The 23,497-nt window shown below is 36.1% G+C and overlaps 1 protein-coding gene and 1 long non-coding RNA gene across 6 annotated transcripts in view; both read right to left on the bottom strand.

Annotated features, from left to right (window-relative positions):
• nrg3a (neuregulin 3a) overlaps window positions 1-23,497 on the bottom strand; it is a 600,385-nt gene that overhangs the window by 520,847 nt on the left and 56,041 nt on the right. The window lies entirely within an intron of this gene.
• On the bottom strand, window positions 810-20,675 carry LOC147841051 (uncharacterized). The gene is made up of 2 exons (XR_015505916.1): window positions 19,603-20,675; window positions 810-4,752 (listed from the first exon to the last, which is right to left on the bottom strand). It is a non-coding gene; the product is annotated as an uncharacterized LOC147841051 (long non-coding RNA).

Genomic DNA, 23,497 nt, shown 5'->3' with positions numbered 1-23,497 from the left:
ATGCAATTCAAAATGCAAAAACAGAAGGCATGAAGAGAAAAAAGTGATGGGATGAGAGGAACATAGCCAATATGAGAAGAGTCAAGAGGAGAAGAGTCAAAAAGAGACCAGACAAAGCATGATTCGAGAAGATGCTTTTCAAGAAAGAGGAGAAAAGAAAAATCAATGAGATGTGAGAAGAAGACAATATTAGAAGAGACAAGTAGAGAAGACTGAAGCAAGACAAGCCAAGAAATGGGTAAAGAAAGCAAGATGATGCTATTAAGGAAACTGAGAGAATATGCAAAATAAGATGAGCTGCATCTAAAGAAACAGCAATTTGAGAAGTTGGTAGAAGAAAGAAGCGAAAAGGTTCAGGAGATCAGGGGTGCTTTTCCCAAAAATGACATAACTCACGGTTGAGCTATCATAGTACCATGCATAGTTTAGGAAAGGGCGATGAAGTTACAAGTTTTTCCCAAAAACGTAGCTGCTTTGTCGCAGATCCATTGTTTGAAACGGGTAAGTTATAAATTAAGATGTCCATAATGATGCTCTATACGGGGTGGAGTAACAACTTCTTTAAATTATGCTGTTTTATATGCACAGCTATTTAGAAATAATGATATTTGTTTTTGACAAAAACATGCACTCACTTTCCATATTAATTGAAATATAATGATATATTATTATTATTATTATTAGCAATTTATTTTTACCATTATTATTATCATCATTATTAGTACTACTAAGTAGGATATATATATACATATATATATATATATATATATATATATATATATATATATATATATATATATATATATATATATATTTTTTTTTTTTTTTTTTTTTTTAAGTCTACTTTTACAATTTGACACATTCAAACCCAAGTCATATAAGTAAAGATACATTTCTTAATAAATAACCTACAATAAATTAAAAACGTTAACGTATGCTATATATTAATGTTTTCACAAGCTTTAGAGATGTAACAAAGTTCTTTTAAATAATAGGTCACCTATAGCTTTCATCATGAGCCATGGCTGCGTTCAAAATAGCATACATGTTTTTAAAGTGCACTACGAAGGGAGCACAATTCTCATTATGAAGACTACTAAAGCTGAACTGTTAAAATACTTTGATAGCAAATTACACCTAAGAGGGATGACTTAATTTTTTTTATTTTAGGCATTCATAGTTTAAATGTTAGAATGTTCTAAATGAATAGGGCATAGGGGGGATAACTTGGAATAGAACACAGCCAGGAACTTTTCTTTTAACGCCAGACACGGGGCATCAGCTTCAACATTTCCCATTCACTTTGAATGGGTGACGTCAGGCGTTGCCAAACTGCATTGCGGATCTGTTGGCGCTGCTTGCTGCAGAAGTGGGGACTTGCTCAACTTTTCAAGCGCTGACAGAGCTTCAGCCAATCAGATCGCTGTATGCAAATACACCAGCTCAGAGAGTGGCCTATTGCTGATTAGTTTTATTGGCTGATGCTGCAATGACGATCGCGTCAGCCCCAACTTCGGACATGTCCTCTGTCATGCATTGACGATGGAGCCCCGTGTGAATGGTAGACAAGATAAGAGAAGATAAGAGAAGAGGAAAAGCAATCCATAAAGACAAACTATTCTCCATTTATGCAAACACATGATGTGAATAAACCATAAAATAAGTATTCCACAACCGCTCATGATCAAAACCAATTTGTCATGTTGGGGCTCACGTCGAATCCTGAGAATCCCCACTGGTGATTATGACATGTGGTGGTGTAGATGTGTGCTCGTCCCATAAATACCATCATTCTGACATGACTTAAAGGCAACAAGAGACATTCGCTCAATCCTCCAGCAGCCTCCAAAATATTAAAGGGCTGCAGGTCAGGATTTCCAGCTGCAGATATCACTCACGGAAAGATGTGTGGAAAAAAGGACTATAAAGGAAAAAAAAGGGGGATCTAGAGGGCAAAAAGAAAGGATTAAAGAGAGAACTGGGCCAAAGACCTCTAGGAAGACCAGTAGAAAAGTAAAGGGTGTTCCAGAGGACATTGGAAACTGTTTATCCCTGCAACATTTTCGTCTGGTACAATCTTGGCACTTCAATGCAACAGAAGGCCACTCTCGCTTTGTCATATGACCCCTCCTACTGTCTCTTCTCGTCATCCCACTCGATGGCCAGAACTTTCAAGAACATCTGTGCATGCTAAGACTCTGCCATCAGAAATTCACTGCAACTTTCCTAGAGCGTTATGGACAGGCCTCTCCAGGCCAGAGCACAGGCTTTACTATTGCTGTTCGGTTCAATCTGTCATTTTCAATTCATTCCTCAATCTCTCTACACCTTTCTATGTGCTCCCTCTAGTTCTCATGCATTCCAAATGTCCTCTACGGCGCCCAGATCCCACACCAATTGTAGGAGACAAAAACCGAGTCCCAACTGACACACTAAATGACAGAGTCGCTATAATCGAATAAACCAATCATGGTCTTTTTCTACTTCTCAGGTGAGCGGCCTGCAATAAACTGTGTACTCAAAGCAGATTTAAATTTGACAAAAGACTTGGCAGGAATATAGACTTCATAAAACAGTTCATAAACCATAAAACAATGTTATGGATGATCGTATTTTCGTGCTAGACGTTAATAAGGGAGAGCCATAAATGGTGATGAAGATTCCATGTCATTATGTTTTCCTCAAGCAGCACCGTATCATTCATGTTCCTCTGCAGACGTCAAATGGCGAAAACCACGACAAACCAGACTAAAAGCAGGATTGCCAATCTTGTGGCTTGACAATCGGTAAGTCATTCTTCTCTGAAAGTGTGAGTCATATAGAAAGACGTAAGGGTGGTTTGTGGTACAAAGAGATAGACAGTGATTGCAATACTTCGCCCAATGAGAGCAATCTAGCAAGGACAATGTCATTTCATACTGACCATCTTCTGATTGCACATTCATTGTATTGTGTTCGGTTTTTTTGAGAGTGGCCTCTTTTTTATTATTTCCCTTGCTCTCCTTTCCCAACCGTCTAGACTTCAGAGCAAACACTGTACAGAATGCTAAAGCTTTCTTCGATGAATTTCCATAAACCTAAGATTAGACTTTACCTTCGTGAAGGTTAGCCTGTTCCTTAAATGCTTTTGGCGCCCTAGAATTCATCAAAATAATTTTAATCTAAAAAATGGGTAAGGGGGACTATAAAACATGTTTCAATTGAAAAGAGAAATAAATTGAATGTTACTTCAAATTAAAAAGTAAAATATTACAACTTCATGCTTTTTATTTCATCACCTCCACCTTTGGCGCCAGTTTTTAATCACTTAGTCCTGTTTTTACTTGGCCATAAACCTCACATTTCTTCATTTTTACCATCTTCACATTGTTTTGCTGAGCATTTCAGCACATTTTTGTCAATCCTCCAGCCATTTTGTGACTAATTATTAGTCATTATTTAATCTCATCACACATGATTGTTATAAAGCGCACTGTGCTTTAACCACTGGCGAAAAGGGCAAACCTACTGAACCGAAATGTTGAACACAATTATCAGAGAAGCTATTATTGGAATTAAAAATAGCATTAAAGGCACAAAACAAAAGAAGACTCCACCACTATAAAGTGATTTTATTGTTTTAATGAATCCTTACCTATTAGGTTCTGAAGCTGCCATAATTAGCCAGAGATTAAAAGATGAAAGGGTATACATGGCTTAAAGCTAATTGCATGAACATCAACAGTATTTATTCATTGATTCAGGGAAGCTAAACATAATATATGAACAAGAGAGAAAAAAAAAAGAGTGAAACATTATGTAAATGTATCCTCACTTTTTCCTATTATGGATTACTTTAATGTAGGTTTCACAACTAGAGGAACATAATTGTATGTGATTAAGAAAAACTGCAAATGTGAATAATTACCACGAGTAGCAGTGCGATATGGCTGTATATCACCACTGGTGGAAGACCTTATGCCGAGTTCAGCCTGCATGATTTTCAAAGTAGTCGTGTCACAGATGTTTTCACACTGCATGACTATCTGGGCTAGTGTTTTGTCGCTGCTTTGTTTACACTGCAAGATAAATCAACAACAGGGGGTTTCACACTTCATGACTTCTCAATAGGAAAAATTGCTCACTCCAAACTACATCTTACAACCAAAAAAATGCAGTATATCTATTGTTATTAACTACATAATAAGAAAGAAGCCTTTAATGGGGTAGAAAATGTACATATTTGCTCACCTGGGTTTGAAGGGAATTTGCAATTTCTCCTCAACTTTTTTTTCTTTTTTGACGCGGCTGAAATATTGCTCACATGACACGTCAAACAGACACGGGTGCTCCTGCCAAATTTCCACTAGTTTTCCCTCCATTTCTTGGGTCCGTATAAACTGAAAATGAGCGCTTTTAACTTTTCCCTCAACCTCCCGCTGGCCTGCAGGTACCCATACTAGTGAATGCTGCTCTCTCATTGGCCGAAGGTGAACGCCGATGTTATTTCAGTCAATACTCAATTCACATGGCATGATTTGAATCGCCGACAGCTCCAGATTTTTCTCTTATTATGTCAAATATCTCACGGGCATCAGCGACTCATCTGTGATTCTCTCAAATCGCGTCTTTGATAGTTCATACTTTGTGATGCACCGATTTGCCTGTGATTTCAGGCAGTTGTCAGTGATTTCTTAAAACCGGTCGATGAGTCAAAATAAGAGCTAAAATCATGCAGTCTGAACTGGGCATTAGTGTCCCACCAGAATGTCACTTACCTGTTTTATAATGATTTGATCAGCTGTAGTTTGAAATTACACTGAGTTTTTCTCCTTTAAGGGCTTATTATGCGGTCTCATCTTGCGGCGGAGCGTCAACCATCTTTGCTCAGGTAAATTTTGACAGGCTGATGCAGGCATCTTCGAAATTACAAATACTTTAAATAGGCATTATCCTTACAAATAAATTGCATAGCTGCAATCTAGACAACTATATTATCGCCTAAAAAAAAGCTTCCAAATTGCATTATGTTGTCCAAAACCTGCAATATCAATATTCATCAAACTTTAGTGAGTTTATTGATCTGCTGTCACTCTATGTAGACAGAGTAATACAGAAGAGTGAAGAGGCTGTACGAGTGCTGTTATTGGACAACAGCCAATCAGATTTAAAAACCAGACAGAACTGTTGTTTATATATATATATATATATATATATATATATATATATATATATATATATATATATATATATATATATATATATATATATATATATATATATATGTGTGTGTATACATACATACATACATACATAACTGCAAAAATAAATTAAATGCAAATAGAAAACAGACCTCATAGAGACTATATGCTGTAATAAATGCATAAATGCAGCCTTTTTTAAACAACTAAAACTCCTGGTTTGGTGAATAAGAACATTTCTTATTATTATTATACATGTTAAAAGAAGTTGTGCTTGCTTTTTTGTTGGTAAAAAAAAACACTGGGAATTGAACATTTGCAATCACCTAAAAATACTGACAGTGATGAAGAAAAATCTGATTGACACACAGTACGTTTACATGGACACCAATAATTTGATTGTAATTCATTTAAGACAATACTCTGATCAACAGTTTACCATGTACTGTAAACAGCAACTTTTGATTCATTTAATCATAATAATAGAATGACAGAATTACAGGTTATAATCAAACTAAACAGAAATAACGTTAAGACGTAGAATGTGCCGATTTTGGTCACAATATTGTGCAGTACAGACATGTAAACACCTTAATCTAACTATTACCATCATGTAGGATTTTCACCACACTTTGTAACAGGATAGTCTATACACACATGACTGTTTGACACCATTCTCTACACCTTCCGAGTCAATGAAGAACCACAGACACCTGCTTCATAAAATGCAGTGTTGTTGTTGTTGTTGGTTTTTTTTTGTTGTTTTTTCCATACGGTGTGCAGTATCAAATTCGATTAAAACAACAATCTTCCAACCAATATCTCGTCTGTCAAAGAGGGCATGCATGAAATGTTCTGGAATGAAAGTGAAAGTGTCAAATTGCAAATTCAACTAATTAAAAATGAAACACACAAAATTGCATTAACGAGGATCCAACATCGAGGATAGTGTGATGATGCAATGATGTCAATCGAATTATGTGCTATAATATGTAAAATGGAACTGTGAAAGGAACATTTAAAAACAAACTCATGTGAACACATTACTCATTATCTTTTTCAGATTAAGCCAAATAGTTCACTTACTGATGTCCATGCAAACGTAGCCACTGATAATTGCCAATAGTGCTCCTAGAAAATAAGGCACATGAGCTGTTGCATTATAGGGTTATAAAAGAAAAGGAGATATGGAAGAAAAAAATCTGTAAGAAATTTGCAGGCTATAAAACAGAATCATGTGGTGCGAGTCTTTGATTGAAATGATGGCCATCACTTATTCCACCTTTGCTTTGATCACATGTTTGAGAGACAATTTTCGACAGTCTAATCAGGGCTGAGTTGCAAGCTTCTTTAAAACAAACTCTAAGTTCCATGAAAACCCAAGGAAATCAATGAAAACCAACAGCAGGAGCTTCAGAGAAAACATCACAGGACAGAGATTCTACACACAACCTTTAAGCTGTCACTGGTGATTAAAGGATCGCTGAAGAAATATGAACACAAACAAACCCAGGAAAGATGGGAAGTAAACCAACCACCTATCTAATGAGGGAGAGAGAGAGAGAGAGAGAGAGAGAGAGAGAGAGAGAGAGAGAGAGAGAGAATACAACCAATATTTGAGGCGAGCAAAAAAAAAGAAAAAGAGCAAAACAGGCCACCACTGTCAATGCTTCAGAGAGTCTAATTAAAAATCTCAGTGCAGGGCATGTGTAGCCTAATGCTATGGTGAACCAATACAATAATACAGAGAGTTTTGCGTACAAATTGATTTCTGTGTCACCTTATGAGTCCTGCTATAACTCAATGCCAAAAGCTCATTCATAAATTGATAACTTCACAAACCACTAACAAACACACATAACATCCCTTACAGTAAAGTGGACAAACACTCACTGGCCACTTTATTGGGTACACCTGTCCAACTGCTTGTTAAAGCAAATTTCTAATCAGCCAATTACATTTATTTATTTACATTTACATTAATGCATTTAGGCATGTAGACAAGGTCAAGATGATCTACTGCAGTTCAAACCGAGCAACAGAATGGAAATAAAAGGGGATTTAAGTGACTTTGAATATGACATGTTCGTTGGTGCCAGACGGGCTGGTCTGAGTATTTCAGAAACTGCTGATCTACTCGGATTTTCATGCACAACTATCTTGAGGGTTCACAGAGAATGATCCGAAAAAAAAAGAAAATATCCAGTGAGCTGCAGTTATGTGGGTGCAAACGCCTTGATGGCCAGACTGGTTTGAGCTGATTAAAGGTAACAATAACTCAAATGAGCATTCGTTACAATCAAGGTATGCAGAAGAGCATCTCTGATTGCACAACATGTCGAACTTTAAGGCGAATGGGCTACAGCAGCAGAAGACCACACCAGGTGCCACTCCTGTCAGCTAAGGCTACAATTTGTGCAGGCTCACCAAATTTGGACAATAGAAGGTTGAAAAAATGTTGCCTGGTCTGATGAGTCTCGATTTCTGCTGCGACATCTGGAATGTAGGGTCAAAATTTGACGTCAACAACATTAAAAAGCATGGATCCATCCTGCCTTGTATCAACAGTTCAGGCAGGTGGTGGTGGTGTAATGATGTGGGGGATGTTTTCTTTGCACACTTTGGGCCCATTAGTACCAATTGAGCATTGTATCACAGCCTACCCGAGTATTGTTACTGACCACGTCCATCCCTTTATAACCATAGTTTACCCAAACGTCTGATGGCTACTTCCAGCAGGATAACACACCATGTCATAAAGCGTGAATTATCTCAGACTGATTTCTTGAACATGGTAATGAGTTCACTGTACTCAAATGGCCTCCACAGTCAACAGATCTCAATTCAGTAGAGCACCATTGGGATGTAGTGGCACAGGAGACCCGCATCATAAATGTGCAGCCGACAAATCTGCAGCAACTGCATGATGCCATCATGTCAATATGGACCAAAATCTCTAAGAAATATTTCCAGTACATTGTTGAATCTATGCCATGAAGGATTAAGACAGTTCTGAAGGCAAAAGGGGGTTCAACCCAGTACTAGTAAGGTGTACCTAATATATTGGCCGGTGAGTGTATTATGTTCCTTTTGGAAATTTGCCAAATCTTTAGTGTCCCTAGTAAGTTACTGTGAAGTTTCAGCCCAAACATGTATTAAAGCTTATCAAATTTGCCCTTATTTGGGAGTGTCCAAAACCACACTGATTGTGTAAGTCCCTATAAATAAAAATGATCTGTTCATTTCCATAAAAAGACACAAAAAGTATATGCATGCTATTCTGATACTCCAGAAACAACAAAACAAGCTAATTCCATGCAGCCAAAGTGACCTGGATTCAAGCCTTACATCTTAAAATCGGAGTCAGATATTGGTGAAAAGTAAGATAAATCGAACTTCAATTTCTAAACCAAAATTTCTGAACAGTTAATGAATAAAGATATTTAGCTGACATTGTGACCCTAATTATTGGCACAGTGCATGTAAACATGCAGATCAAAGGCCTGTAATATCTAATAAGAGCCACTTCCTATGTCACTAAAGGAGCAAACAAGCTCGCAAATGAAAAAGTAGTGTACTACAACATAGTTACTGGCTTTTCTTTATTCATATGTTATAGGTTGGTAGATGCACCATGAACAAGGTTATAGCACTTAAACCTATTTCCATCACATATATGTCATGTAATCAGAAGACATAGCCAATTTTAGACTCATTACATACTGTTTCCATCCAATGCTGTAGATTTTCAGGACAATTAAAATGACTCCTGTTTCCTTGCAGTTAAAAAAAGACATCAATACCTGACCTCTTGTGTCAGAACTCAAATGAAAGGGCAAAACCAGATGAGAAAGGCGTCATTTGCAAGCTAAGAGCTCATTCTAACATGTCAGATGTCCGTACTGTCTTTGCATCACAAGACAGTGAATACTGATATGGTCTGCGTCACGAACGGAAATTGCTCTCTGACATCTCTTTTATTGTTGTAATGGGGTTTGTGTAGATTTAATAGACTGAACCTATAATGTGATCTTTCAAAAGTGACAGGCAAAATATGGGTATGTGCTTAAAAAAAAACAGATGTGCGCCATCAAAATAAATTGTAAAGGACCATTTCTGAGAAAAAGTGATGTCAAATCATGTACTGTAGCTCCCTTTTAATGTAAAATGACAACATGAAAACCATAAATGAACATCAGATGTGAAGTTTAAAAGCACAATGCCACTAGCCAAAATGATCACCAATCTTCTAATCGCACAAACAGTGCTTCGTCAAGGGAAAAAGATCAATAAAACAGCTTGTGAACAGCATTTGACAACAGATTTACTTCAGGAAATCCATTCAGTGCTCAAAGCTCAGAACTAACATATGAGAACAGCAAGATTTAAACATTTACCACATTATATGTGATGTGAAAACATTTTACTTTGACATTACATGATAAAAAATAATGTAAACGTTTATAACAATCCCAGCAAGAATTTGTTGTTTTTTAAAAGATGTTTAAACTGTCTAACAGACATTAGGGTTGGGCCGATATAAGACTTAGGCCCCATTTACACTAGTACATCTTAGTATTAAAATGACATTTTGGAAAGGGAATGGTCCACATCCACAGTGTGTTTTATAGCATTTATGAAGAGTCCTTCGTCCGCTAAAAACGCAAATCATGTGACCACACACACACACAGCCATACACTGTCATGAGCTCGTCTGAGCTCCTCCAGAGAGCAGTGCACGTCGGACAGTTTATCAAGGATGTACTGCTGGATGGTGTCTCACTAAAGTTGTTAAACGTGATATTTAATTAATCTCGTCTATCTAACGACTCTACAGTCTTTTGAATCTTCTAGGTAACGTGTGACAGCATCAGTACACTGCTTCAATCTTTCACTTTCACTTACTACACTCTTTGTGTACTTTTTTTAACGACCAACCTGCTGCGGAAAAATTGATTGACAGGTGGTAATTTGTGTGCAACTTCACTTTATATATTTATGATTTGTTTATGGGTCAAACACAGGTAGTAAAAACGGTAGGCTACAAATAATTAATTTGTTATGAATTAATTAATTATTCATAAATAATTCATTCATCTCCGCCTATGACGATGATGCCATCGTCCATTGCGATGTTTCACATTAGACATAGTACGATGCCAAACTGGTCAAGATCGCCCAACCCTAATAGACATCTAAACATAGTTGTCTTGGCTAAAACAAGTGAAAAAATCTGTGAAAATATAATAACTGTCTAAGAATAGGCCAAACCTAGACTAGTCATCAAATAAACAGAAATGAACGACTATGCATATAAAGTCTAGCTAATCTGTCTCTTTGATGACTTGTCTAGTTTGGGCTATTCTTAGATGTCTATTATATTTTCACTGACAGCCCAAGTTTAGCCTTGTTTAAGCCAATCTGTTTACATTTAGATGTCTATTAGATGCCTATTAAACAAAATTGTTTGCTGGGATGTGGACGCAAACTTCTTTCAGTTTAGGGTACAAAATAAAAAGAAAAAGATTCATATTGAAAAAACCTTTTGGGGTTTTCTCAGATTTCTCAGATCGAACCGTTTTAGCATTAATAAGACATTTGAGACATTGGCAGACATTTAAGACTACCCTCATAAATCGCGGGAGTTACATTCTTAAAATAGCCCACAATATGTGAAATCCACAAAGTAGTCAGCTTTAGTTTTTACAATTATTATAGATGTTTTAAGGCTACAACTCTCTCACAACACTATTTTCTCAAATAGGCTTTAACATTTCCACACTTTTCTCTCTCGTTTAAACACTTGCATAACTTTATCATGCCCAGAAGTCCAACTTTTTCTGTGATGGTTAGAAGGTTCCTCTGCCTTTTGGGTGCTACCGCAGGTGCTTTTGACAATGCAGAACGTTTCATCAACATTATGGGTTTGTTGGAGAGAAAACTTGCAACATACAGTACAGTACTGCACTTCAGAGTCACACTGCTAGCGATCAAAGATTTATGTCAATTTGGCAAGCTGAATGCATTCTGTAATATACAGGAAACATGGAACGGAGAAGATTGATTGACAATGGTCTACAGCCAATCAGGATGCAATGCGCTCAAATTGCACGAAAAAAAAAAAAATCTGTAAGACCGCATTACGCATTAGGTGAACCGCATTACGGCAAGGGACCACTGCATTAGAAAATGACCAGGGTAATGATATTGATATTTCAGCTAATTTGATCATTTAGAAATGTAACACACAGCAAAAGCAGTTTTAACATTACATGTTAAAATAATTAACCTATATTCCATTAATATTAACACATTTATCAAACTTAAAATAAACTAAAAAAACACACACACACACACATATATATATATATATATATATATATATATATATATATATATATATATATATATATATATATATATATATATATATATATAAAGAAAACAGGTTAAAACAAAACAAACAAATAACCAAAATAATAATATAAAACCTAAGAAAAATATCACTGATACTGTAAGTACTTACTGAACAAGTAAAAGAGCATATAACTAAATTTATATAAATAAATAAATAAATACAGTAATGAGAATGCAATGTGTAACTTCATAAAAATTATATGATTTTATATAATTTTTTACTTATTTGTTTGTTTGTTTACTTTTTCACCACATAAATTGCACACCCATAGAAGAAATACAGATGCCTTTTATATATCCTCGCAAGAAGCATGTGGCCTTTAAAAGGCAGAAAATCCCCTGTCCAAGACTTCATATGTGAAAAGGCACACCATGACAGATGCTACATCGCAGTCACAATAGCCCACAGAAACCAAGTTTTATTTTCAGATTTGGGGTAAGGATTGACAGTGTTTCACGCTTGTACCCACACTGCTTGACTGCCGCCCACCAGCATTCTGCTGCCTGTCATTCCTCTAACCCTTTTGCGACACCTCTTGCGCCAGTTGCTGACTGGCATATGGATCCCATGGTAACCGCATGCATTACACAGGCAGTGTGATTAGTTGCCATGCTGAGCAGACACCCCTGATTGGTCAACGATAACTTAGTCATCCAATTGGACGGAAGAATGACGTGAGCACTAATTGGCTACAGTGGCTTGGTAGGGCCCAGTGATTGGCTGGAGGCGGTTCTGCAGAGAGCTGTTGTACAGAGGATAATATGAATACTTCAATAGGTGTGAGACACTAACAGGCCAAGATACAGCTTTAGACCTCAGTTCTCCCTCAGCTGACAGAAAAACATGAAGAAAAGAGGAAGAGAGACAGAGAGAGAGAGTGAGAAATGGGGGTGGATGTGCTGCAACATTTATGAATGATTCAGTGTGGATCTAATGGGGAGGAGCCACTGTCAAACACACACATATATGGGTTTGGTTTTTGTGAATTGTGGGGACATTACATAGTTTTCATTGTTTTTATAGAGTACAAACTGTATTTTCTATTGCCCAAGCCTACACCTTACAGAAAACTATATATTTTTTGCTTTCTGAAAAAATGATATTGTATATTTTATAAGCCTATAAACAATTATTTTTCTCCTCATAATTATTTATTTATTGATATGATTTTTCAGCTTAGTCCCTTCAGTAATCATAGGTCGCCACAGCAGAATAAACCGTCAACTTATCCAGCACATGTTTTACACACCTTCCAACAGCAACACAACTATGGGAAACACCTATACACCCATTCATTCACACACATACACTTCGGCCGTTTTAGTTTATCCAATTCACCTTTACCCCATGTCTTTGGACTTGCGGGGGAAACCAGTGCACCTGGAGAAAATCCACGCGAACACAGCCAGAACAAGCAAACTCCACACAGAAATGCCAACTGACCCAGCGAAGGCTCGAACCAGCAACCTCGGGACGCTCTATCATAGGTATTATTTTATAATTATGAGAAATAACTCTCAAATATTTTTCTCATAATTTAACTATTCACCTTTCTGTCATACCCATGACATTATAGATAGTTGTGGCATAATATGTCACAAAACAACACACACATACACACGTTTGAACAGCTATCTTTATGGGGACTTTCTATAGATGTAATGATTGTTATAATGTGCAAACTGTATATTCTATCCCTCTACTCCAACCCTACACCTAAATCCAACACTCACATAAAACATTCACCATTTCAATATTTTCCAAAAGTCTTAATGCTTTGCGACTGGTACACTTACCAAATATACAAGATTGTGAGTCCCTATCCAAGTGTGCTTCAATGGATGCATCTCCTTTATGCAGAAAAACACACTCACACAAGTATATACTGTAATAAAACACCCGACAGCAACCTCTGTCTGAAAGTGGCTGGCCTTCCAGAGATTATTATATATTTAATGTGTCCTATTTTTCCTCCAGAAACTGCAGTCACAAAGTCTGGGGAGAAACCGAGAATTTCTTATCCATTTTATCTGAAGTCTGCACCCACAGGTGCACAGGGAAAGTGTCCTAGTAATGTTATAAAATTATTTAAGAGTGTGGAGGAAGTTAATAAATAAATAAATAAATAAATAAATAATGCTGTTTACAAAAGGAAAAAAATGGAATAAAAAAATAAATAAATCACTAAATTAGATTATAGTACAGGTTGGGGCAATAAAAATCTAATTCCACTTTTCTGATTAAAAAGGGGGATTTGCCCAAGGTTTATCATGTCCAAGTGTGTCTGTGTGTCCGTGTGTGTTCCGTGTGTGTGTGTGTGTGTGTGTGTTTGTGTTTTAAGTTTTTTCAAAAATTGCATGATTATACAGTGCATCAATATGACTAAGGATTTTTTTTATATCTGGTTCATACAGAGTTTAACTGACCCAACTAATAAAAAATTAGTAATATGTCACTGTTAAATACATGTTTGAAATGAAATAAACAACATTGAACTTTTTCTTTTGCTAGCAAAAGCTGGTTAAGTGTTGTCATTATAAGCTTGGGAAATTAATTGGCGCATTCTAGTATTGATCCTCATTGTAATCTTCTTCTTGGCTCAAAATCTTGGGTCATTCGTATTTCCTGTGCGCTTTTGTTCAATGGAGATATTTGTTGATGACAAATTTGTTGATGACATCTGCAGTAAACAATAATAACTGAGTTTCTTTTCAGATACCATCATCTAACTTTTCAGATACCATCATACTAACACATAGTCTCCATGTACAAAAAAAGAAAACAAAAGTAAATATATTTGAAATCCTTGTGTCAAATCCTATTTATAATGTTATATTTTAATAAAAATAAGCTATATGTTTTGAACTATCAAACAGTAACAGAAAACAAATTCTCATCAAAAGCAGTTAAATGTTGTCATTGCGCTTATTTAGAGAAGGCTGTTCCCTGTGCCGCCTGTTCAATATTGTGTGAAGTCAACTGCAGGAAGTTCAGGAGCATGCATGACAAATTGCAGGATGCTACATGAAAAACGATGTGTATTCTTAATAACCACAAACATTTCTGCACATTTCTTCAAGATCATCCAAGATTAACCGGATATGTAGACATTGGCAGGTGATGTAAGACACAGACCATGTTACTGGTAAAACAAGTTTTTGGATATTACATTGCAGAAAGTATACTTTTTGCATTTAATCGCATAGTATCCCAAAGCATGTAATGGATTACAGTTGATTAGTGATTCGTACGGATCACAACCCACGGTTCAGAAATGTGTAACAATCTCAGAGAGATTACCTCTCGCATCATTCAAATCACATGTATGAAAGCATTTAGGCTTTCCCGTAAAATATATTGATGACAAAATAAGTTGTGGTAGGTTATTCTGGATGTGTTGGGTTTCATTAAAGGTGTTTTCGGTCACTACTTGTGTAGTCTGCATTAACGCATTCAGTGTAAGCTGCACGATTCATTCATTCATTCATTTTCTTGTCAGCTTAGTCCCTTTATTTATCCGGGGTAGCCACAGCGGAATGAACCGCAAACTTATCCAGCAAGTTTTATGCAGCGGAAGCCCTTCCTGCCGCATCCCATCTCTGGAAAACATCCACACACACATACTCATACACTACCTGTACCACATGTCTTTGGACTGAGGGGGACACCGGAGCACCCGGAGGAAACCCACACGAACTCAGGGAGAACATGCAAACTCCACACAGAAATGCCAACTGAACCGAGGCTCAAACCAGCGACTCAGCGACCTTCTTGCTGTGAGGCAACAGCACTACTGCGCCACTGCCTCGCCAAGCTGCACGATTAGTCATGAAAAGATCGGGATCTCAACACTATCACAACACAAATTAAAAATGATGGTGATTTGCATATGTTTATTAATCCTTCAAATTGCTCATTCAAATCTGAAAACGCAAAAATCAACGAGATTGAGTGTTTAGTCTTTTAAGTTAGTTATGAAGTTACAAACAGTCAAATAACGTAGCAGTACTGGGATAACAGTTTATAGTTTAGATAAAACCACTGAGGTTTACGGTAAATATTAAAATCACTGCCATATACATTTAACAACGCACAAAAAGAAAGTTGTAAGCAGAAATTACATTATTTATCCAAAAGGTGGTGACAACCAGCTATTAAAGATATGCCACTGAATAATTCTTCAAAAATGACACATCTAGCAATGTAATATTCAGTTAGTGAGTGAATCACTGAATCATTTATTAAAAAATAAGATTAAAAATAAATATGGGTTGTACAATTTCTAATGTTAGTTATACAATTAGCATTTTCAGCAGCAGTTGTAACATTTTTCACAGTATTGAATATTTTACTATTTTTTTTATTCAGCTGATTATTTCTTCATATTATTTTTAATAAAATTACAGGTTCTAAGTTCTGATTGTTTAAAGCAAAAGTGTATTGCAGTAATGTTTTTTGTAATAAATGGAAATCAAATTACGTTTATCTTCTCCCTTTTTGGCTGATCCAAAAATGGTCTGATGCATGACTAAAAAACAATGTTTATCAAACTGTGAGATTTGTAATCCGTTACACTACTAGTATTCACTGAAATACCTCAAAAGGACCTCAATACAACAAACACAATTCCTAAAAAGCAAATGAACTGCTGTCTTTGGTTATGCAATATTTTCTTTTCACCAAACATTTTGCATGTTCACAAAATGCTAATATATGAGAATCAGAAATCAGAAAATGTGACAGTATCAGATCAAGAGTTCAACATCATATTCAGCTTCATTAACAGTTGTCTTTTTTTACATGAGCATTGCTTACAGCTCAATTTATTAAAATTCTAATAAGATTGGGTGTCTCAGTCTGGCATGGTATAATTAACCATAATCAAACAACGCAAGCAAGAAAATTAGTCCACATTTTTCTTAATCTCTCACTATTCAGGGAAAAGGCACAGCTTTAGCCTTCTGTGAACGAAAGCACCCTCTGTTCGGAAAACTGTAAAAGAATTCACCTCTGAATAAAGCATTGAATACAGGCCAAACGTCTTTCCACAGTGTGGTTTCAGGTTCATTTATAAAATACAAAGACCTCTCTCGGCTGAATTGATCACTGCTCGCAATTTTAGAAAATGTTCACCAAGTATATGAAAAAAAGAAAAGCAGCATGGCGTTTGCCCTCCTAGGACTTAATGTTGTATGGTGTCCCTTTATTTTTCGTTTTGGAGATTCGTGGAAATTTGAAAGCCGGAAAAAAGGTTGGACTGTCAGCACTGCCAATAATTATAGCATGAAGTGCTAGGAAGTAGTAATATAAATCATCCTGCCTCTCCCTGACAGCATTTTAGTTTAATAACTACCTATGGACAAGATAGATGCATGAAAATGACTGGTGTTGATTGGGGAGCCTTTGTGAGGTCAAATGCAGGACGAATAGATGGTGAAAGTGATGCACTTGGAATAGATGGAAAATAGACTGATGCAGAAATGCAAATTGCACATTCTGCCGTGAATACCTTTCAAGGACTTAACACGGTTGAGTAGGAGAACATGGGCAAGTGGTAACACTTTACAAAACTTTAAACATCAGTTAATGCATTAGTTAAAATGAGTTAGTTCATCATTATATCATCTTTGTTTATGTTAACTTACACTTACTGTTGTGTGTCTCCTTGCATTAAATGTTTGCTTACACATAGATTGACGTATTTGTTTAAGACAACATGGTTTAACAGTTGAATGAATTAATTACGTTGTTAATTTAAACCTAACAATGACCTAACATCTTGTACATATTTGAGAACCTTACTGTAAACTGTACACTATTCCAACATTATGCCATGTGTTAATAACATTACTAAACTATGTACTAACATGTTTTTTACTAACTAGAAAAATAATTTAAAGTTTATACACAAATTATGCTATAAGAACTACAAAAGTTGTAACGAAAATATTTGTTTGAATTAGAAAATTAAGTTGTAATAACCAGAATATTTAAGTGATGAGAACTCAAAAAACAATCTGTAGAAACAAGAAAATGAAAAAGGTAGAAAATTAAGTCTTTGTTACTGTTAACTAAACATACATTAAAGGGCACCTTTTGTACCCCTTTTTCAAGATTTAAGACAAGACTTTTATGTCTCCAGAATGTGTCTTCAAAGTTTCAGCTCAAAACAGCCATCCGATTATTTATTTTACCTTTATGAAATGTGGGGAATTTTACAATATTAGGACAATCTATCTGTTTTTGTTGCCTGTGCCTTTAATGCAAATGAGCTGGTTCTCACCACCCACCATTCCCACATGCCTGTCAGAGCCACAGAGATTGCTCTGATGGGTGCAGCCTTCACCTGCTGCATCTCACATCGATAAACAGCACAATGACAGACAAGAATGAGGCAGATTTCCCTTACTATAGTAAGAACTTTCACAGTGGTTATTTAATGTATTTGTTGTGGAGTTCATTCAAGCTAATTGAACAGAATGTCATAATAAAGTGCACGTGCACAAATACATACACACACAAACACACTCGTTTAGCTTTGGGACTTTTACAAAAAAGACACTTCTTGTGTTTCTATCAGTCCAGTATGACTGTGGACACACTATACCTACACACAGTTCTGTCCAAACAGCTTACAAGAGATGATTTGCATCATAGGTGCCCTTTAATATCTTAATTAATGTATTAGTAACACATGAATAAATGAATATGATATTAACAAAGATTAATGGCTTTCTTAGTTTATTTGCAATAAACAATGCAAATGATGCAACATCAAGAGGATCAAAGAGCCAACATTAAGCCTAAAACATTTTTAATTGTAAAATATGCACTCACAAATGCATGTATGAAGTTTAGATACACATGAACACAGCTGAACAAACAAGATTCTCATTGTTGTATGGTTTGTTGGAATATAAGCGAGATACATTTATTTGGAAAGCTGGAATCTGAGGGTTTAGACAAGCTAAATATTGAGTAAATTGACTTAAAAGCTATGTGATATCTGTAATGTGCTGATCCAAATGCAGATTTATTAATTGGATAGTCAGGCAGGCCATGGTCAACAGGGTGAAACAGATGTATATAGGCAATTCAGAGTCATAGTCATTAAACAGGTGAATGGTCAGTGCAGGCAGCAAGCAACATAAACAAACAAACAAACAAACAAGGCGAAGGTTAAACCACGACAAAGAAAAGCAAGGGAAATGTGTTGTAGTGTTCACTGTAACAGTATAACAAGGCTCAGCCATAATGTGTGTGTGTGTGTGTGTGTGTGTGTGTGTGTGTGTGTTTGTGCTGTTTAAATAGTCCTGTAATCAGTCTATGAGCAGCTTCAGCTTTGAGTGTTTACAATCAGACAGGATCAGGAACCGGTGTGTGTGCATACTGTGATTTGTAGTCCATATAGTGGTAGATAAGTAGTTCTAAGCGATCTATGTGTTTATCAGCGATCTGAAGTCACTAGATCACTGGTGATCATAACAATAACAATGCACATTACTGATACAAAATTTAAAAGGAAATTATTACGGAAGATGATCTTTTAACATTTTATTCCAATTAATTCTTTGGCATAAAATAATGAACAAAACATGACCCATACAATGTACTATGCTTATTACCAAAAGTATTCCTGTAAAACTCAGGAATGGTATTGTGGTCCAGGATCATATCCATCGGTTCTACAATAGTACATTCAGTACAACCTTCTATAGACAGCATTAGTATGCTGAAGTGAACACGGGATGTCATGCACCAATCTCACTTGCCCACCTGACCAATCCAAACTTAATGCAGTGACACAAAAGTGTTTTATGCCCCATGAATCTCTACTTTTGGGCATATTCCCCCTGGCTGCCCACTGTGAATGCTGGGAGATTTGTAGGCTGTGGTACCCAGCAGAGAGTGGAACAGGAAGTGATGAATATCAGCGAAAACAGCACAGGCTTTAAAATTTATCAAACCCAGCAGTGCCCAAGAGCATACGGAAATACTCCCCACATACACCCAGGCAACTTTCTGTAGTGTATCAATTTAACATGAAGTATCACAGTATGGAATAGAACCACAACATTTCACAGAAACCAAATAAATAATACGTAATACATGCACACTATTGTACACTAGTAAGTAGGGTTGTAACAATATACCGGTATGACGGTTTACCACGATTTGAACGTGCACGATTATCATACCATGAACAATTGCATATCAACGGTTTTAACCCTTAAAGACCGAGACAGCCGCCCGCGGCTAAAAATAAGTATTGCTCTTAAATGTTTAATAACTTTTGATCCGCTGATCCGATTCATACAATTCAAAGATTGGCATAAAGAAGAGAATCTCAGCTTTCCAGTGCTGTATCACATAACATTCGAGGCTCCGGAATCAGTGCGGTTACGTCATCAACATTTGACAACGCTGATTTGACAAAGAAACGCTCGTCACTGTGTCTCCGGACAAATCAGACATGATACATTGATGCATTGTCCCTCCTCCATGCCCAGATTGGTTCAAACTCGCTATATCACAACCAATAAGCATAGGTTTCGCTTTTGTTTGTGGACCAAGCTTTTTGAACAACACGGAATGAGAGATAGGCATACATTTATGCGCGGCTAAATAAAACGCAAAAAAAAAAAAGTTTTTCATGAAATAATTCTCATACTAAGTACTTTTGCATGCACAGCAGCACAGAAACATGACAAAACAGTGACACAGCAAAGACGAACTGCTGCTCTTGCTGTTTTCAAAAGACGCAAATGAAGACGCAGCTGTTTGTCTGCATTGCATACAACCACATCCAAATCCATGCTGGCACATAAAACCTAAGGATGTTCCATATTGAATCTAGTTTCGTTATGTAACTATTTATAGTATAGTAAATATTTATATCTATTTTTTACTGAGGATTTGCACCATGTTTATTTGGACTTTATTTGGACTTTGACACATTATTTATTATTTTCTTATTTTTATTTGTTCATTGTAAGTTGTGTTGTTCATAGTAACTAAAAATATATTATTTGGAAAAAGTCAAATTTGCTTCACTGTTCTATTATTTTGTAACATTTGTAACATACCGTATACCGCGAAACCGTCAAACCGTGGTATTGTTTTAGACGATTATCATACCGTGAAAAATTCATACCGTTACAACCCTACTAGTAAGTATGCACTAGTAAAAAAGTATTGTGCTTTCGTTTTATTAAATTAAATACATTTAAGACATTTTTCATTACTTTTAGCTAAAAGTTTGTGCATTGCCAAGAACAACAGTGCTTCATTACTGAATGAATCAGCCGCTTTGAATGAATGAAATGATTTCATGACTCACTAGTTAAGTGATTTACTGGCAGACTGCAAACAACTAAATCAAAGTGAATCAAATTAAACTGAAGTGTACCGAAAACTGAAATCAGAGGCAAATTGATTGAACTGAAAGAAAGACTGTGGGAGAGAGTTTAATTAGCCTTCTCATAGTAAGCTCTGACCCTCCAGAGGTCGGTTAACCACTACTGGACTCAGAAAAGTCCCAGCAACATGCAAATGAGATGCTACCTACTTGGTGCCACAACACCACTCAGAGATGCCCTCATTTACACCCTGCACGGGACATCATTATGATTCCTGAGTCACAAGGCTCTGGAAACTAACACACACAACTCAAATGTCACAAAACACAGTGGAATCCCAATTCTCATTTCTTAGTTTTTTGGGACGACAGCTGAACAGTGATGATTATGAATGCTCTATGGGCAATCATTTCTTATCATTTGTAATTCATTTTATTTTTTATAATTATATATATATATATGTTTATTTATATCCACATTAGTTACTTTCAACAATTCCAATAAACCAGTTCCAAAACCAAGTAAAACTTTAGCTAAAAACTTAACAATAAAACCAATACAATGAATCGAAAAACACAGAATTCGAGTAAAACATCTGTACTGTGACAGGTACTGTGACAATGAACGTTTATTATTGCTTTTTAAAACTTATTTTACTTAAGAAACATGTAATTTCTTATGGAAAATCACACCATAATTGTATTCCTCTATATATCACCGTCAATTGCTTTACATTAGTTTTATTAAACAGAAAGCATAAAGTATCCTTTTGCAGTATGCCTGCTGAACTAATTATGATTATTACTGCTATTTAAAAGTTGAGGGTACAGTAGAAGTGGAACTCTCTACATCGAATGTTTCTTGTAATACAAAGCAGATAAAGGATTGCCCTGTCCTTCACTAATAACCAAACTTGAATGTAGTTCGCTCTCATAATATCAACCCTTCAATTACAAATCAAATTAAGTTGTGCAGCTCTTTTCTGGTCTAACCATTTTAAGAGTTTCTATTTGATGCACTTGACCACACCACTGGACAATAGTCTAAATAAGAAAGAACCAATAATAACACAGTTTTGGAGATGAAACAACAAAGTAAAATGCAGTAAACCTCTTTCAAAAATTAATACCATATCATTAATTTTGACCACTTTGGGAGAATGTCTAGCAAAGCACCAAGAAGTCTGATTTCCACATTCTATAAAGCCAGATTTATTTGTGGTTTAACTTTAAAAACTGAACCAAACACTATATAGTTGCCAATTTTGCCATTATTTGTAATAATTGTACTATTAATGTTAAATCATCTGCATGCATATCTGTCCTTGGCACTTTTTTTAAACCAATAGAAGATCACTGGTAAAAACAATAGTTTTTGGATCAAATGAATGGTTAGAGAGGTATGGCTAAGTATATTGTAACTGAAGCTTTCAAACTGAAGTCAACAAAGAAGGTCCACCACTGTAAAATAGAAAGAAAATAGTCAAAATTGGATTTTTTCCCAAATCCAAAAAATAAAAATAATAAAAAATGCCCTGCGAGAGAATTCACGAATGGGAGTGAAGCGACGCAACTCATGTGGGTAGATCACATGATCATGACAAAATGGCGGATGTAGTACGTCCGAGTTCCATTCATACTACTGTAATTCATACTGTATAACGCACCTTTCTAATAGCCGAGTAGTAGGTTTAAATTCAAATGCAATATCCTTTGGATGCAGCCATTGTAAATTTTAATGTCGCACAGTCTTTAAGCACCTCTGTTTACTCTTTACTTCTGTGATGCACAAGTGGAGTTTATGTACTAGAGTGCCCTCTAGCTGCCAGTATACATGAAACAGATGTTACATTAAGTATATATTTACAACATCCTATTGTTGGCTAAACATAAATAAATAAATAAATAAATATAACTTTTTTCGAATACAGTATTGTTTGTCTAAGTAGAAACGTCAATAAATAAGTTAAATGATGAATTATCACTGATATCCTAATAAGTAGCAGAAAATATGATATAAAGTAGGTTTGATTCCATCCCTAACTCTCCCAACTGGCCCAGTGAGACTGTACAGACAGGCAGAGAAGAAGAAAGAATGAGAAAAAGAGCGTAAAACAAGATGCCTGGCTTTAGTCCAGCCATGATGGCACCTATCTGTGGGGAACTCGGTGGAAACTGAGAGAGGGAACAGGCGCTAAGCCTCTTAGCCTAGATTTACATGACGTTCGGCAAGGCCCTATGAACATGTGCCCACTTCCCTGGTATCCTGACAGGCTCCACTGAGGAAGATAAGGCTGGTATTAGATAACAATGATACCTATGATAAGTGTGAAAGCAGAAACAGAGATATCAGCAGTAGCGGCTTTAGCTAAGAAGCTAATCACGCCAAAGTAGTGGTTATAGCTACTATAGCTTTGCTATGTGTAAAAAAGAAAGGATGTAGAGACTTATCACTCGGACTGCATATGCCAGTCCTGTTCAACAGCATTTGTTGAATCAGATTCCAGTCACTGTAAATAACACACATTCATTCTACTACAA

Source organism: Danio rerio, chromosome 13 (assembly GCF_052040795.2).
Source record: "Danio rerio strain M-AB ecotype USA chromosome 13, GRCz13ab, whole genome shotgun sequence".
Taxonomy (NCBI): domain Eukaryota; kingdom Metazoa; phylum Chordata; class Actinopteri; order Cypriniformes; family Danionidae; genus Danio; species Danio rerio.
This window is presented reverse-complemented; position numbering and strand designations above follow the sequence as displayed.